This window comes from Hemicordylus capensis, chromosome 4 (genome assembly GCF_027244095.1).
Source record: "Hemicordylus capensis ecotype Gifberg chromosome 4, rHemCap1.1.pri, whole genome shotgun sequence".
Taxonomy (NCBI): domain Eukaryota; kingdom Metazoa; phylum Chordata; class Lepidosauria; order Squamata; family Cordylidae; genus Hemicordylus; species Hemicordylus capensis.
Genome location: NC_069660.1, coordinates 234,625,108 through 234,640,244, shown reverse-complemented (window position 1 = coordinate 234,640,244; position 15,137 = coordinate 234,625,108). Strand labels below are relative to the sequence as shown.

General features: G+C 41.0%; 1 long non-coding RNA gene across 1 annotated transcript in view; it reads left to right on the top strand.

Annotated features, from left to right (window-relative positions):
• The window catches only part of LOC128325211 (uncharacterized), a 29,907-nt gene extending 23,006 nt beyond the window's left edge, over positions 1-6,901 (top strand). Inside the window, exon 3 of the long non-coding RNA XR_008307305.1 lies at positions 6,015-6,901. This is a non-coding gene — a long non-coding RNA (uncharacterized LOC128325211). The remainder of the gene's footprint in view (positions 1-6,014) is intronic.
• Positions 6,902-15,137: the final 8,236 nt, after the last annotated feature.

The window sequence follows — 15,137 nt, the reverse complement described above, 5'->3', positions numbered from 1 at the left end:
CCTCCTTCAGTCCGCTAATTCGAGTTAATTTGGTTAATAAAGTTGTGGCCCTCATACCCATTATACTGTTGTCTGTGTCTTCTTGGGGCTGGGGTGTGTGGACAATGTCTGGGCTTAGAGCTCTGAAATTGGGTAAACATGTAATCCAAGATGGTAGGACTCTGTGTATTTTTATTTCAAGGAATTTGTTCAATCCTTTGATTTTTAATTAATTTCCCCCTACTGCAGTAAAACTGTATAAAGAGTTATCTCTATGCACAGAGTACTTCACATCTAATGAAAGTGGAGGTGTTACATCTGAATAAACAAACAACATTTTTTAAACAAATGTACTATGCTAAAGTTGTGTTTGAACTGTGGAGCAAGGGACACATGTTGTGTCCCACTTAGTTTGTGAATGGCCAAGAAGCTATGTGAATCCACTGGGGTTCGTGTAGTCTTTTTGTTTGTTGGTTTGTTTGTTGGTTTGGCAAATGCACTCTAGCCCAGATATGTGGATTTGTGGTGAATGATCACAAAAATGTATGGATCCTTTGTGGGTTGTGTATACCTCCCCACCCCTCTCCAAATCACTCTGGCCCAGATCTGTGGGTTTGTGCTTATTTTGCAGCCCACCCCCCACTCCCTGCCAGTAAGAAAATTAGGTCCAGGATCCAAAGTTAGCTGCACCTCTGTGGAAAACTCTGCAGAAAACTTATCGAAAGTACTAAACTGGTGGATCCGGAGAATGAAATATTAATATAAGGAAATTTTCTTGGAGAATGAAACCTGCTGAAGCTAATGCTTTAAACAATAATCATAGTGTGATACTGCTTTGAAATCTACATTCTTTGTTTTGAAATCCATCATAGTGTATTGTATGCTGGAGCAAGCAACACAGTTGAAATTAAGAAGCTGTTCTGTGAGGGCATATTTGTTAAGAGGAGATAAGGAACTACAGAGTTTGGGTAGGCCAGATATGCATCCAGCAGATGCATATGGAATGAGATGGGAATATCTTCTCAGACACTTGGACTGGGGTGTGTGTGTGTAAAATGATGCATTCATAGACTAAGAAGAAGGCAGAAGGGCTTTATGTGATTAAGTTATGAAACATTTCTTGACATGTCCCGAATCCTTGTACTGGGAGAGAGGGGGAGAAGAAGAGAGAAGATGCATCTTTGTACCACTTAGGAGAGTACACCTATATGTAATTGAAAACACACTTAAAGTTTTAAAAGAAGGACTTATCAATGTCCAAGGTTAGGAGGAATTCCTTCACATTGTCCACATGAACAAACGTTTGAAAACTATGTATTCAGTTCTCATTTGTCTTACTAATTTTATTGTTGACATAATTTATTAATCTGGTATACTGGAACCAGTCCACTGTCTCCCCATTCATTCTTTGAGTCAATGGATTAAAACTTAAACATGTACAGTAGTGGTACCTTGCATGCATCTTGTTCAATATCTTTAAAAGGGTCTGTGTCCTTTGCAGTCTTCCATTTTAGAACCAATTTCAATCTTATTGCTTTATGCTAAAGTATTAAATTTGGTGCTGCAATGCCTCTTATTTTTGTTTGCCTCTGCAAAGTAGCTAACAACACCTGTGGTCTCTTATTATTCCAAATAAAACCAGTTAGACACTCCTCTAGCTTCTTAGCTGGAAATCCTTTAGCTTCTTAGCTGAAATATTCTTGGATATGAATAAATATTTAGGTATTAGGTTCATCTTCACTGTATTGATTATCCCTGTCCAGGAGATATTTAACTTAGACCAACATTCTAGATTCTTTCATAGTTTTGCCAATAGCAAACCATAATTAGCCTCAAACAATCCATTTTTATTCACTGTTAAATATATACCCAGATATCCTACAGGTTTCTTTGACCACTTTAAATTATGACATTTAACTATCTTTTATTTTACTATAAAATTTAAATTTACTGTAACAATTCTGTTTTAGACTTGTTCTACTTGTATCCTGATATATTCCCAATCTTCTTGTTTTTTGGTAGTATGTATGATAAGGTATCCACAATATTTGTCAAAGATAATATAATATCATCTGCAAATAGAGAATTTTAAATTCTTGTCCTTGCACTTGAATTCCTTTCACAGGTGGACCTTGTTATATGCAGATTCAGTATTCACGCTTTTCAATATTCACGGTTGCATACCCGACCTAGGCATATGCAGAAAAAATCTGACCCACAAGGGGTTAATTCTGCATATCCGTGGGTCAGAGGCAGCTGGAAATGAGGTCATTATCAGCTGCCATTTTGTGGATCATTTATTTGATACCCACCATGGAAAATTATGGGGAAATGCTTAAAAATAGACAATTTTTGACTTCTGGGGAGCATTGCTGGATCACTGGAGGCCCGCAGAGCACATTTGGGCACTTGAATTTACCTTTTTAAATCTTCCTCCCTGTTTTTATTTCCTTGCAATTTTCAGACCTCTGGGGATCTAACCTCTGTGATCCCATTGCCCCAATGACTAAGTATTCATGGTTTCCATATCCACAGTAATTGAGGAGAATGGAATGCCTGTGAAAACTGAAGTTCTCCTGTATTTCTTTATCTTGCCTCTATTGCTTTTGCAAGTGGTTCAATTCCTATTCCAACATCAAGGATGATAATTTCCAAACTTGATGAGTTCCAGAACACAGATTGATGTCATTAGTTAATAAATTATTAATCTGGATTTTTGCTGTAGGCTTATTATGTAAAGTTTTTATTATCTTGCTAAAGGAACTGTTTGTATTAAAGGCATTCATTGCATCATATATAAATTAACTTTTCAACAAATCAAATGCCTTTTTTGAATCTAAAATATGAAAGCTGCTGGATTCCCCCCCCCCCCGATGCAAAATTAATCAAATTCAGTGTTCTTCTAGTTGCGGTAGATATACTACTCCTTAACAGGAACCTGGATTGGTCCACATGAATAATGGTTGGAAGTACCAAATTCAGCCTTTGAGTCAAAATTGAAGCAAACATCTTATAATCTACATTAAGCAGAGAAAGTGACCTATAGGCACTTACAGAGGAAGGATATTTATCAGGTTTGGAATCAGTAATATCCTTCATTAATTCCATGAATCTGGGATTCTTCTGTTACCTATGCCTTGGTTAAATAATTTAGTTAAATGTAAGGATAGTTCTTCCTTAAAATGGAAATAGAATTCTAAAGAAATACCATCAGGTCCCGGTGATTTATTCAACTTTAATTTTTTTAATTTGAACAGTCATTTCATCTTTAGTATATGGGCTGTTAAGGAAAACTCATTGTTCCTCAGAAAGTTTTAGAAGCCATAATTGTTGGAAAAATCCTTTTCTATGGTACATCACAGAGGCACCAGGGCAATTGTGTGTTTTAAAATAATAATTCAAATTCTTGGACTATCTCATCATTTGACCTTGTTAGTTTCCCCATTTCTATTGAATTAAATGGTAGTGTTAATTTCTTCTTACATTCTTTAGTTAAATTTATCCAAAATTTTAAGCCAAAAATTTATCCACACGATTACTCTTCTCAAAAAACCTTTGTTTATTAAGCTTAATAGCTTTATATGCCTCTTGTGGTTCTAGGGTACTTAACTGAGTCTGATATAGTTCTAGTTCGTCCTTGATTTTCTTATATAAGGATTGCTTGTGTTTTTTATTTAGTTATTTTATCTTCACAATTAAGTTCACAATTAACCCTAACCCCTGCTAACTGGGCAAACAGGCACCTTTTACTGTGGTGATTCTCTTTATTTAGCAGGGGGAGAGTAACTGGCCCTATCCACCCCCAGCACAGTACTTCCAGTGACTGTTGCTGGTGTGTGTCTTATGTTTCTTTTAGAATGTGAGCCCTTTGGGGACAGGGAGCCATCTTATTTGTTTTATTTCTCTTTGTAAACCGCCCTGAGCCATTTTTGGAAGCGCGGTATAGAAATCGAATTATTAATAATAATAATAATAATAATAATAAGAAGAAGAAGAAGAAGAAGAAGAAGAAGTTGTTATGCAATTCTCCTTTCTCTCTTTTCAATTTAGAGGAGATTTTAAGAACTATTCCCCTTATGCGGGCTTTAAAAGCATCTCCTACTACATAATATTTCTCACTCTCAATCCTATCAAATTCAACGTATTTCCAGATCTCATCTTTAATTTCCTTTACTACCTCTTCATTTTTTAAAATCATTGATTTAAATATCCACTGATTATATTTTGGAGTAGGCATTCAATCTATAACACTTCTAACACAAGCATGATCAGAAATTAGCCTCAGGCCTATTTCTCTTAAGGTTGCTATCTTGACCAATCTAGGACCTAAAAATATCATGTCAGTCCTTCAGTAGATCTGTCTATAAGCTGGAGGAAAAAGGGTATAATCATATTCCTTGGGGTAGTAATATCTCCAAATATCTATTAGATGGTGTTGATCTAAACCTAGGAGAATTTTTATTTATTTGTTTTTTTAAAAAAACTACTAAAACCACCTTATTAGATCTCTTTGTATCTAATTGTGAGTTCATTACACCATTAAAATCTCCTGCTAGGATTAGCTCTCCTCTAAATGCACTGATATTCTGATTAACCTATAAACCTGGATTAAAAGCTCAGGCTACCCCTGTGAAGAGTGGTGGGATCAAGACCAATTCTGGCATGCCAAATAAGCAGCCCTACCCAGGCAGAGCTGTGCAAGTCTGGGTAGGGCTGCTCATCTGAATAACTTCAGTGAGTAAGATTAACTTCATAATAGTTAAATAGTTGGTAATCTAACGCAATTTATGGCACATATCTATGTTGTGGGTATTTGAAATTGGGCATTGTAACATTGTATTACTTGTGGACTGATTTATGTACATTCAAGGGGGAAAGGAAAACATGGAGGCTAGAGCACCTGGTTAGAGCAGCTAAGCCCAGGCTTGGCTGCCCGTGGGAACCTGCAGGAACCGACTGGCTCCTGGCAGCACCTTAAATGGGGTTAAGGGAACAAGTGACCCCTTAACCATGTTTCCCTGACTGTGTGAAGTGCCGGCTGCTTTTAGCTGGGACTGTAACACTGACGGGTGCCCACCCATCATACTGCACACCAAAACCTCCACACTGCCTGGAGCAGCTGGTGACCATATGGGCATGCAATCAGTGCACCCTGCAAGGACTCAGCAATTGTGTGCAGATCTGGTAATCGTAAGCAGCATTCCCCACCGCCCACCCACTAGCCCTCTCATGGGAATGTGAGAAAGGGCCCACTGTGGGAGAAAATAAACAGTGAGGCGATTCTCAAGACCAGCTGAAACTGGGCTGTGTCTGCTGCGGCTGCTTGCAGTCACAGCAGACACACTCAGAGAGGGGAGAACGGGTACACCAGAAATGCACTGCACACTTGCATGGTGCATTACTGGGGCTCCAGGGAGCAGGGCACTGCACTGTGGTGCTTCCCTTCACCAGACCCCCAGAGCTGCCAGATGAGCCGCGGCCCGGCACCAGAACACACAAATGAAGCTGCTGCTCGTCTGGGCAGGTGATCTGCCCGCCCAGCAATGCACCAGTGATCATCTGCGAGGAGAGATGGTCCACTCTCCCCACAAACACCCTTGTGGCTCTACACACAGATTGTGTGTATTGCCTTAGTGTATTTTACAGGGCACTGTTTAATTGCTCACAACGAGTATAAGTACTTGTGAGTACTTGTGGTTTAACTCAATTGCTGGTGAAAGATCCTAGTTACAGTCAAAGTTCCCTGGAAAAGATCTCAAATCCCAGATTTTGGAAAGCCTGAGCTTCATGTCCTTATGCCTCCCTTTTCCTAATATCCATTGTTGATTCCTCTGGCCCAGTGTTCTTTGGTTCCTTGATGTTCCACTTCCCTAAGCCTTGAACCTAACAGTAACCAATTTTCTGTCAGAATAAGCATGAACCAGTTTTAATTTATGGTTAGGTACTTTCACTGTAAACTCTGAATGTTAACAATATTCTTTGAAAAATATACTCCTTTTTACACTTGTCATTTGTAACTTTTGTTCCAATATTAGCTGTAAATATTGCTGATCAGAACATTGTCTTCCGAAGAAAAGGTGTCTAGCAATCATTGAAGGAACCAGAAGCTACTGTCTCTTTCACAGACATTTTGCTCCCATTTGTGCTGCTTTGCCATTTTTGTAGATTAGTTAAATAGAAACACATCTTCTAAACTCTTGTGGTGCATTTGATTAGTGCTTTGGTGGCAGTTGAGTTTTATTGTAATGGAGTCCAACAGGTGTACAAGAACAGAATGGGTCTGTGGCTAAAGTGTTTTATGGATATCTGCTAATGACATCCTATGGTTCCAAACAGCAGCACTGGAAATTTTCTCATTTGTCATCTCTATGGCAAGCATCAAATGTTTCAAGATCCACAGTTTGAAGATAACTACTCTCTTCCCTGTTTGCAGCCTGACAAACAAAATTAAAAGCATAAAATATGATACCCACGATGAAGTGGCTCTGTGCCTAAACAATGAGAAGTGGATGTGATAACAGTATGTATCTGGTCTTTTAAAAAAGCATTTTATACTCTGTGTATTGTTAGTGTGCATTGTTCATCTATATTGTTGTATCTATATTGCGTGTTGTTCATCTGTGTGTATTGTTAGTGTGTATTGTTCATCTTGAAAGGAATATTGCTTTTCATTCTGTTTATCTCTCTTTGTTTAGCATTTTACATATTCCATTTCCACTGATGCCAACATGTTTTAACAGTTCAGACTTTTTCTTTTTCTTTTTATCTCCAGCTTGTGTTAAGAGGGTGTCTTAATCTTTAATCTTTTACATTCATTCTTTCTCATTTTGAAATTGCATGTAAAGGAATTCAGCTACAAATTCTCACCTGCCCATGAATCTCTATTTTTTTCAGTAGGTGTGCAAATTACTGGAATAACAAAATGTTAGAAGTTACTACTCATTAAACTTTCACTGTAATAGGAATGTTGAGCTGACCACTGTTATTTCAAGCCAGGCATGAGAAACTAGAGCAGCATGTGGTTCTTGAAGTCCTTTCTACAAGCTCTTTGCCTCTTCTGATCTTTTCATTTCATCTGTTCAGTTCTACAGCTGGGAAGAAACTTGCTAGTGTCAAAGGGCCTAGCTTGATGCCTGCCCCCGTGCCTCCTTCTCTCACCCTTGGCAGCAAAGTGCCAGGAAGGGCAAAATGCCTACAGAAATGCCTACGGAAAGCCAACACGTCTTCATATTGTAGTTAGTCAACTGTTTTATTTGCATGAGCTCAGATCAAACACACTAGCTAAAACTGACCCATCCTTCAATACATGAAACAAAGCATCTGAACTGCAATAACCCTTTCAGACCCTTGTTTAGGGTCTTGTTTAGGCCCTTTTTAGCCCTGTTTCAGGGGCTAAAGGGTTTCACATAAGAACTGAAAGCAATATGAGTGCACAACTGACAATTCTTTCAAGGGCAAATACAGGATGTGAATGCTCTGTAAAGAGCACTAGGTTGTGTGGGTCTCAGATGCCAAAAGCATTAGTATGGAAGGGGCATTTCCATAAATAAACATTTATGCTTGATATGAATATGTACTAATCCTCCAAATCTGAATAGTAGTAGTAGCAGCATTGATTGATTGATTGATTGATTGAGTAGCCATTAAGGTACAACACAGGAGGAGATGGCAGAAAGTAAAGGCTATGCAGTGTTAAAAAGAGAATGAAGCCAGTTCATTACACTGGCTCATGAAAATCTAATAGATCTTTTGTGTATCAGTTTGTATAAAATGTATAAAATCAGCCAGCAATACTGTAGGCAGACATCTGCGAGAAAAGTGGAGAAAAACAATAAGACAGTAACAATGAAAAACTGGATTTATTAATATGCCTCCTATGCTATGGTAAAAGACCTAAGCAAACTTAGACAGCTACTCAGATGAAAATATCTAGAATTCCCATTTCCTGGGCTTTTTTCCAAACCTGTATAATTTAAGACAGGGTAGTGGGTCCTCAGTTAAACTGATTTCTGTGTGATTGGTGTTAAGTGAATGACCTGTCTGTGTGATCAAGGACAAGTGAATGACCTTGATGTGGTCATCCATGGGGTAGGGTTGTGCAGAAGTGGTTCTTATCAAACCAATTTCAGTTTGAACTGACCCAGTTCTACCAGTTTGAAGTAAAACTGGACCAGCCCCCCATGAACTTGGCTGGTTCAAGTTCAAAGCAAACCAGGCCTGGTCCATTTCAGACCAGTTTGACCCTGTTGGAGGGCTATGCTTGTAAAGGGGAAGCTGGTGAAGATTTCCCTTTACAAGCAAAGCGGTGTGCGAATCATTTAAGAATATTTTTAGGGCAGCTGGGAGGGTAGTGAGAGGGCATTTTACCTGCTTCTGTGGTGTAGGCAGCAGTTCAATGGCTCTTCTAAGGCCTGCCAGCATTCCCACCACAGTACCGCAGGCTGGCAGCAGCCCTGTCCTGTTCTCCGCAGATGCGTGGAGGCTATTGGAGTGACCTCCACACATGTACCCTCTCAAATGGCCTCCACATCTGCAGAGGCCAGAACCAGGCCTCCACCAATCCATGCTGCTGGGGGGAGCACCGGTGAGGCTTAGAGGAGCTGCTGCAGAAGTGAGTAAGGTGCCCTCTTGCCACCCCCCCCCCCCGGGCACCCTTAAAGTACTCTTAAAGCATTCCTGTACCCCTTTGCTTGTAAAGCAAAACAGATTCCCCTTTACAAGCACAGCCCTTGCACGGAGTCAAACCGGTTCAACTCAACAAACCAGACTGCTGGCTGGTTCAATCTGACTCGCTCACGGACTGCATTTCAGTTCAAATTTGATTCAAATTTGAACTGAACTGCCTTAAGTGGTTCCATGCATACTACTCCTCTGGGTACAGAAACTGAATGAAGCAGTTCTATGTTATACTGTTGGTTCATGGATACACTTGCATTTAGACTTCTATTATTCTGGAGACACTTTTTGAGGCCTCTGAGATCAGTGACTGACATATTGAATAGTATTACATACACCTTGCAACATAATTTTTGTGTTGTGCAAGGGCACTGTTTCACAAGAATTACACAAATGTGGTTTTGCAGTTGACAGCCATTGGACATAATGGCTGTAAATTGCACAATTTACATTTGCAGAATTTTTGCTATTAATGCAGCAGTGTTCCTGCGCAAGTGCATGAACATTACTTTGGAAAGTATACATAACACTGCACAGTTTGTCAGCCACAGAAATATAACAGTAGTGTGTCCACAGAACACCAGTTGATACAGTCTACATGGCCCTAGTCTCCCAGGACGGTTGAGCTAAATTACATAGAAGCGTTTATTGACCCTAGGATGTATAGACATGGAAGAAATCAGAAGATCACAATCCTAGTCTTGAATCCAAAGGCCAATATTCATTCTTTGGATAAAACAAAAAACCCTCACCTTGGCTTCTAGCCATGCATTTCTATAATCCAGGTCTTTCTGTGGCTATTAGCTATTATAGCTATCTCGAACCTACAGATACAGAGACTGCATGCCCATTGTTTCAAGGAAAAAATAACCAGCCGATGCCTGTTGTCTTCATGCCATCTTATGGGTTTTCTGGAAGAATTGGGCTACTTACCTTGAATACAAGATGCTGAACCAATCTGTCTTCTCTTTAAGCAAGCAGGGCTCTTCTTGGGTGAATTATTTTATTGCATGTTGTGATCATGATGAACTACTCAGATGACCCCTTTCTCATGGATGCTCAAGAATCTGGTCTGACAACGCACATTAGCCTGAATAATAGATCAGCCATATCCTCAAGGATTGTGTGAATCCATCCTTAGATTCTGAGTATAAAGCAAATGACATTAATCAACCCCCTAAAAAAATGACTGCATAAAATAGTTCAATTTTTTTCTTTGACTTTGTGCAGCTTCTATATACATTTTCATGATCCTAGGATTATTACAGGAGATAATATCTCTGTCATCTAAGAGACTCTGAACTCTTGCCTTAAATTCAATCCATGCTTGCAGAGCAACAAAAAATATTTCCAATCATTTCAGGTGACAACACTATGCCAGAGAGGGAAGCTTGTTCTAAAATAGGACTCACTATTCCAATGGAAATACAGCATATGCTATGAATTATTCAAGCTTTCAAGTCAACAACCTTTTATACCATCGTCTATCCCAGGATAAATGGTGCAGGTACAAATACTATATTTGTCAACAGTAAACAGAGTCAGCTGTGCAAATCCCACACCAGTAAAGTATTAAACTGCATGTATATTGTTATGGCTGTCATTTATTCCAACTAAAGCAAGAAATTCAGAATGAGAACAGTTCTAACAATCTTAACTCCAACGCTTTACAATATTTTCTAAAAGAGGAAAAATAGATTATATATACTATATGATTAGTGGGGCCAGCAAAGTACCTGGATAAGCTTATCCTGAGGTCGAACTAAGCTGGTTGGCATAGACTAACCAAGTCTAGATCAAGACTAATAACATAAGCAGTGTACAGACTCTTCCCTCTCCCAAAATCTATACTGACTGTGTGTGTGGGAAACGAAACCATGTTTATTAGCTATGTTCCCCGACATCAATGTGTCTGCTGGCTATGGTTGGGTGTTTGGTATGAAACCTTCAATGGTTGGGTGTTTGGAATGAAAGCAGTTCTGTGCATGTAGAAACCTTCTGCATCATAAGGAATCTGGGGTGATCAAGGTTCCCAACTATGCAAAGAAGCCATACAGCTATACCTGTAACTTCTGCAGGGTCCTGTCACATAACACAGGTGTATCGGTATTGCAGGCATACAGCTAGCAGGTGTGGTTCCTCTTCGAGTCATGAACTGGCTTCTCTCATGTTACAGGGATACAGATAAAGGGAAAGCCTGAGGAGCAATTCCTCACTGAAATTTTATTGGGGAGAGGAAAGATACTGTTAGGGGAAACACATGAGATTAGGTTTGGCAGGGAAGAATTCAGTATAATGAGGGAGGGAATCCTCAAATGCTTGTGTGGGGGGCATGATACACATACACGTCACTGAGCTATCACTATACATTTCTGCTTCCATGCTCAATGCTACAGTGAAGCTACAGTTCATGCTACAGTTTATGCTACAGTGTTTATGTTTATGCTACTTTTATACAAGTACAAAAATGCTCATGGGATTTATGGGGAGGGGGTAGCCCATGACACTACACAAGAAAGGGGCACAACAGAAGAGTAGGGATCCTGACTGACTGTTGCTAGTACTGCAGTAGAAAACAAAGAAGCGGATGATGAAACCAGAAAAGAAAAAAGCTACCTACCCATAATATAAAAATGTGAAATGCACAACAATGAGAAAGGGAGAGAAGGTATACCCCTAACTCATGTCTTTGCTACATGGCTTTGCTGCCTCTTGGGAACATGAACCACTGGTCCTAGGTATGGCTACACACCTCAAGGTCAGACTGGCATTCAGCCTATATCCCTGGCAATGGTTTACCTATCATTAAAGTCATGAGGCACACCAGCTTTTGTAGAGGCTTGGGCAGGCTTGAGGGCCTATCATCACCCCCTCCACACACACACAGACACACAACTTCAATTCAGTGACTGTGTTGCCAACCTCCTATTTGACCCAGAATTCCTGAAAGGTTTCAAACAGTCCACACTACCCCACCTGAGTAAGCCGCAGTCTTACCTCCGATCACTGATGAACTTCAATAATAGAGCTCTGTTCAGTTTGTGCCCACAGGGTTCCCATATGTTACAACAGGGACTGTACTGGCCATGGATTAGGGCTATGCACGAGCCATTTGTACACCCACTGGCAGGGCAGGAAGTGCTTCCCTTAAAATTGAGATAAGGAGTTCCTTACTTGCTTGTCCCTACTTCGCTGCTTTCCTGCCAGCGGCCCCTGTTCCCCAAACAGCTGTGTGGGGCTGCAGCACTATTCCATTCAGCCTTGGTACAGCATTGGCCCACACATGGCTGATGCATGCATGCTGGCCATGTGTGTGCCAATGCCATGTGCAGGCTGCAGGGAACATTGCCGCAGCCCTACATGGTCATTTGGAGAGTGGGGGCCACTGGCAGAAAAGCAGCAGGGCGGAGACGAGCATATAAAGAGCTTCTTGCCTGCTTTTTAAGGGAACCACTCCCCGCCATGTCAAGCTGGCACCCAAGCCAGTTTGGCCCTTCCCAAAGGAGGAGCCAAACCAGCTTGTGGACATCCCTGCCATGGATGCAGAAGCTTAGCAAGATTCAGATGCATAGCTGATGGTTCATCTCCACTTCCACCAAGCCCTTCTCTAGAGCCATAACTGCCATCACAGGTGGGAAATGTGCTCATTTTCAATGGGTGGTAGAACAGGTCCCTCTGTTAATTAACTTTATTGTCTTTAAATGTTTTTGTTGGAGGTACATATTTTATTCTGAGTTGTTTTGGGGACTTCTGTGAAAACTGGAATACAAGTACAAAAATAAAAAAATAAAGAAATAAATGATAAGAATTTAAAACCTGTTTGCAATATTCTCATCCTTGACTTCTGCCCATGTGAGTAACAATGTCTTAAACAGTTATTCGATGAAACTGGTAAACATGAAGTTAAGGAATAAACTTCTTATGGGAGAAGAAGTGGTAGAGAAAGAAAAAGAGATACTTAACCAGCAATCTCTGCAATTTGGAAGGGAAATCAGGGGCAGAAAAGAAACAACACTTCCCTGGAGCTTTCTAGAAAAAGGACATTGCAGGCTTCTTGACCTTTATAACAAAAATTAATAATATTCATTAATGTAATAATGTAAGTAACATATTTTGTGTAAGGTTAACACATGCATCCTTGGCATTAGAGAATATTCAATATCTGAGGTTAAAAAACATTAACCATTTCAGGCAGCTCTTAATTTTATTTCAGGCAATACTCCATGGTGGTGTATTGGTAATATTTTAGAATTCAAAATCAGACACTTGGGAATTCCCTCCCATATTACTTTCAACTTACCTTCTTTCAGATTCAAGATCATGTTGCAGGACTGAGTAATTTCTTTGTATCCTTCATGGATTGCTATGGCTCATTGGCTGCTTAATTTATCGCCTTTTTTCTTGGCTGGTTTTCTTGCTTCTACTGGTGTTACAAATTACTGATATTGTTTTATCTTATTGTACACTTGTACTATTGCTATTTGGTTTTTATTTCTATAAACCACTTTGTCTTGCAAAATAGCAAGAGAAGTGTGGTAAAAACCTGAAAAAATACATATATACACATGTGCTTATATTTGTATCATGTTTTGAGAGCAAGTCTGGTGTAGTGGTTAAAGTGTTGCCCTGAGATCTGGGTTCAGTTCACTACTCAGCCATGAAGTTCATTGGATGGCCTTTGGCCAGTCACTGGCCACATTTGCACATAACACAAAACTGCGGTTAAATGAGGCAGAGGTTGGAATTTGTCATATGAATGCATGCAACATCATTTTCACAGCAGAAGCAACCAGCTGTTTGCCTCACCAAACTCCAGTTTGAACCTTTAGTTTGTAGTGAATTTCACTGCCACAACCTGAGCTTTTTTGGTGGCAGCTTTATGTCCAAATGCAGATGCTGCCATAACTGCGGTTTTGTGCAGTTTCTGGAACTGTTATCATAGAGAGGGTGGCCTAGACCCACCTAGCATTGTGCCTGCTCCATGCCTATGGCGCTTCTTTGCTGGTTGCCTCTCCGAACACTTGCCACACCCTTGTCTCCGATTCAATAAAGCAATTCCCTAGCAACAGGGATGCTGTCTTGGCCCATCCCAAGCTTCAATACCCATCAAACAGGAAAATCACATGGGAGCATGCCATCTTCCCACACTGTCGCTTGTCCCCTCCTCAAGGCAGTCAGCGGAAAAAGGGGATGAGATGACAAGATGAGCACTATGTGCTTTACTCCCCAAAAATGAAACAATCACAATGGATGTTCATAAACACATGTAGTCACGGTGGCAACATAAACAGGGCAACCTCATTAGATTGCTGGGATGCAACATATGGCAGGGTGGTGATACCTGTGGTTGGGTTTAAAGAGAACCCCCAACCAGGAATTCTTTAATGGCTCTACTCTGTTATTTGAACAATGGTGTTGGGGAACAGGGGCCCCTTCTCCTTGGGGGAACATATGTGATCCCTAGGTTTACTAGGGCCAGTGAAAAAAAGTGATTTGACATCTGTGATGATAACAGATGTTGTTCCTGAGTGGAATGCTCACTCATGAGAGTGTAAGGCCATGGGGATACCCCTTCACAACTCATGAGAAGAACCCTCTGTGGGGAGAGAGGTGCAGACAGAATCACTAATAATGTGTGACATCCCTTCTCCCATGGACCCCTCTCTCATGAGAGTGTCAGGCCATGGAGACATGCGTGTGGGCCAGATGACACCCAGCCTGGCTGCTCTAAACAAGCATGGCACAGGGGGTGGGTACCCCAGTAACAGCTCTCTCTGTCTTGGTGACTGCCGTGAAGAAGCTGTCAATGCATGCCCTCTACCAGCCCATGAACCCATCTGAACATGCCCATCCTTACCTTTTTCCAGAATGCCAACCCCACTCTAATGGACTCACAGACAACGGGGGCTACCCTCTCCCACGATTCCCCATGGTGACAGATCTGCATATAGCACAGCAGCAGTCCAAACCTGGGCATTTTGAATGAGAGTAAAGATCTGTCCCTGTCATGTTTCCCCAGTCTCCCCACCCAGCTACGGCCAGACACATAGAGCATGAAAATCTCCTTTGGGTGTGTGAAAGGGTTCCCTGGAGATCGGGGGGGGGGGTCACTATGCCAAAGTTCTATAATTAACCAGAGAGAATGGGATGTCCTTTATTTGGATAGCTCAACTCATGAGCATGCACTCTGACAGAAGACCAAAGGTTGGCATGCCTTAGTTCCTCCCCAGTAGACTCGCCCTCTCATGAGAGTACTAGTCACCTGGTGACAGGTCTCCATGGGAGCAGGAGTGTGGTTTGGTCTCCATGGAGTACTTTGCCAGGGTGAGCCATCGTAAGAGCATCCTTGGGGCCAGTCCCCAGGATCCTTTGCTCTCCCTCTCCTAAGAAGTCATCATGTTTCCTTTCCTTTCCTGAGTAACAGAAAAATAGTGCATCCGCCCCCACCAGAAAATGTGTTTGTGCAGGCTTTGTTGTGGGGT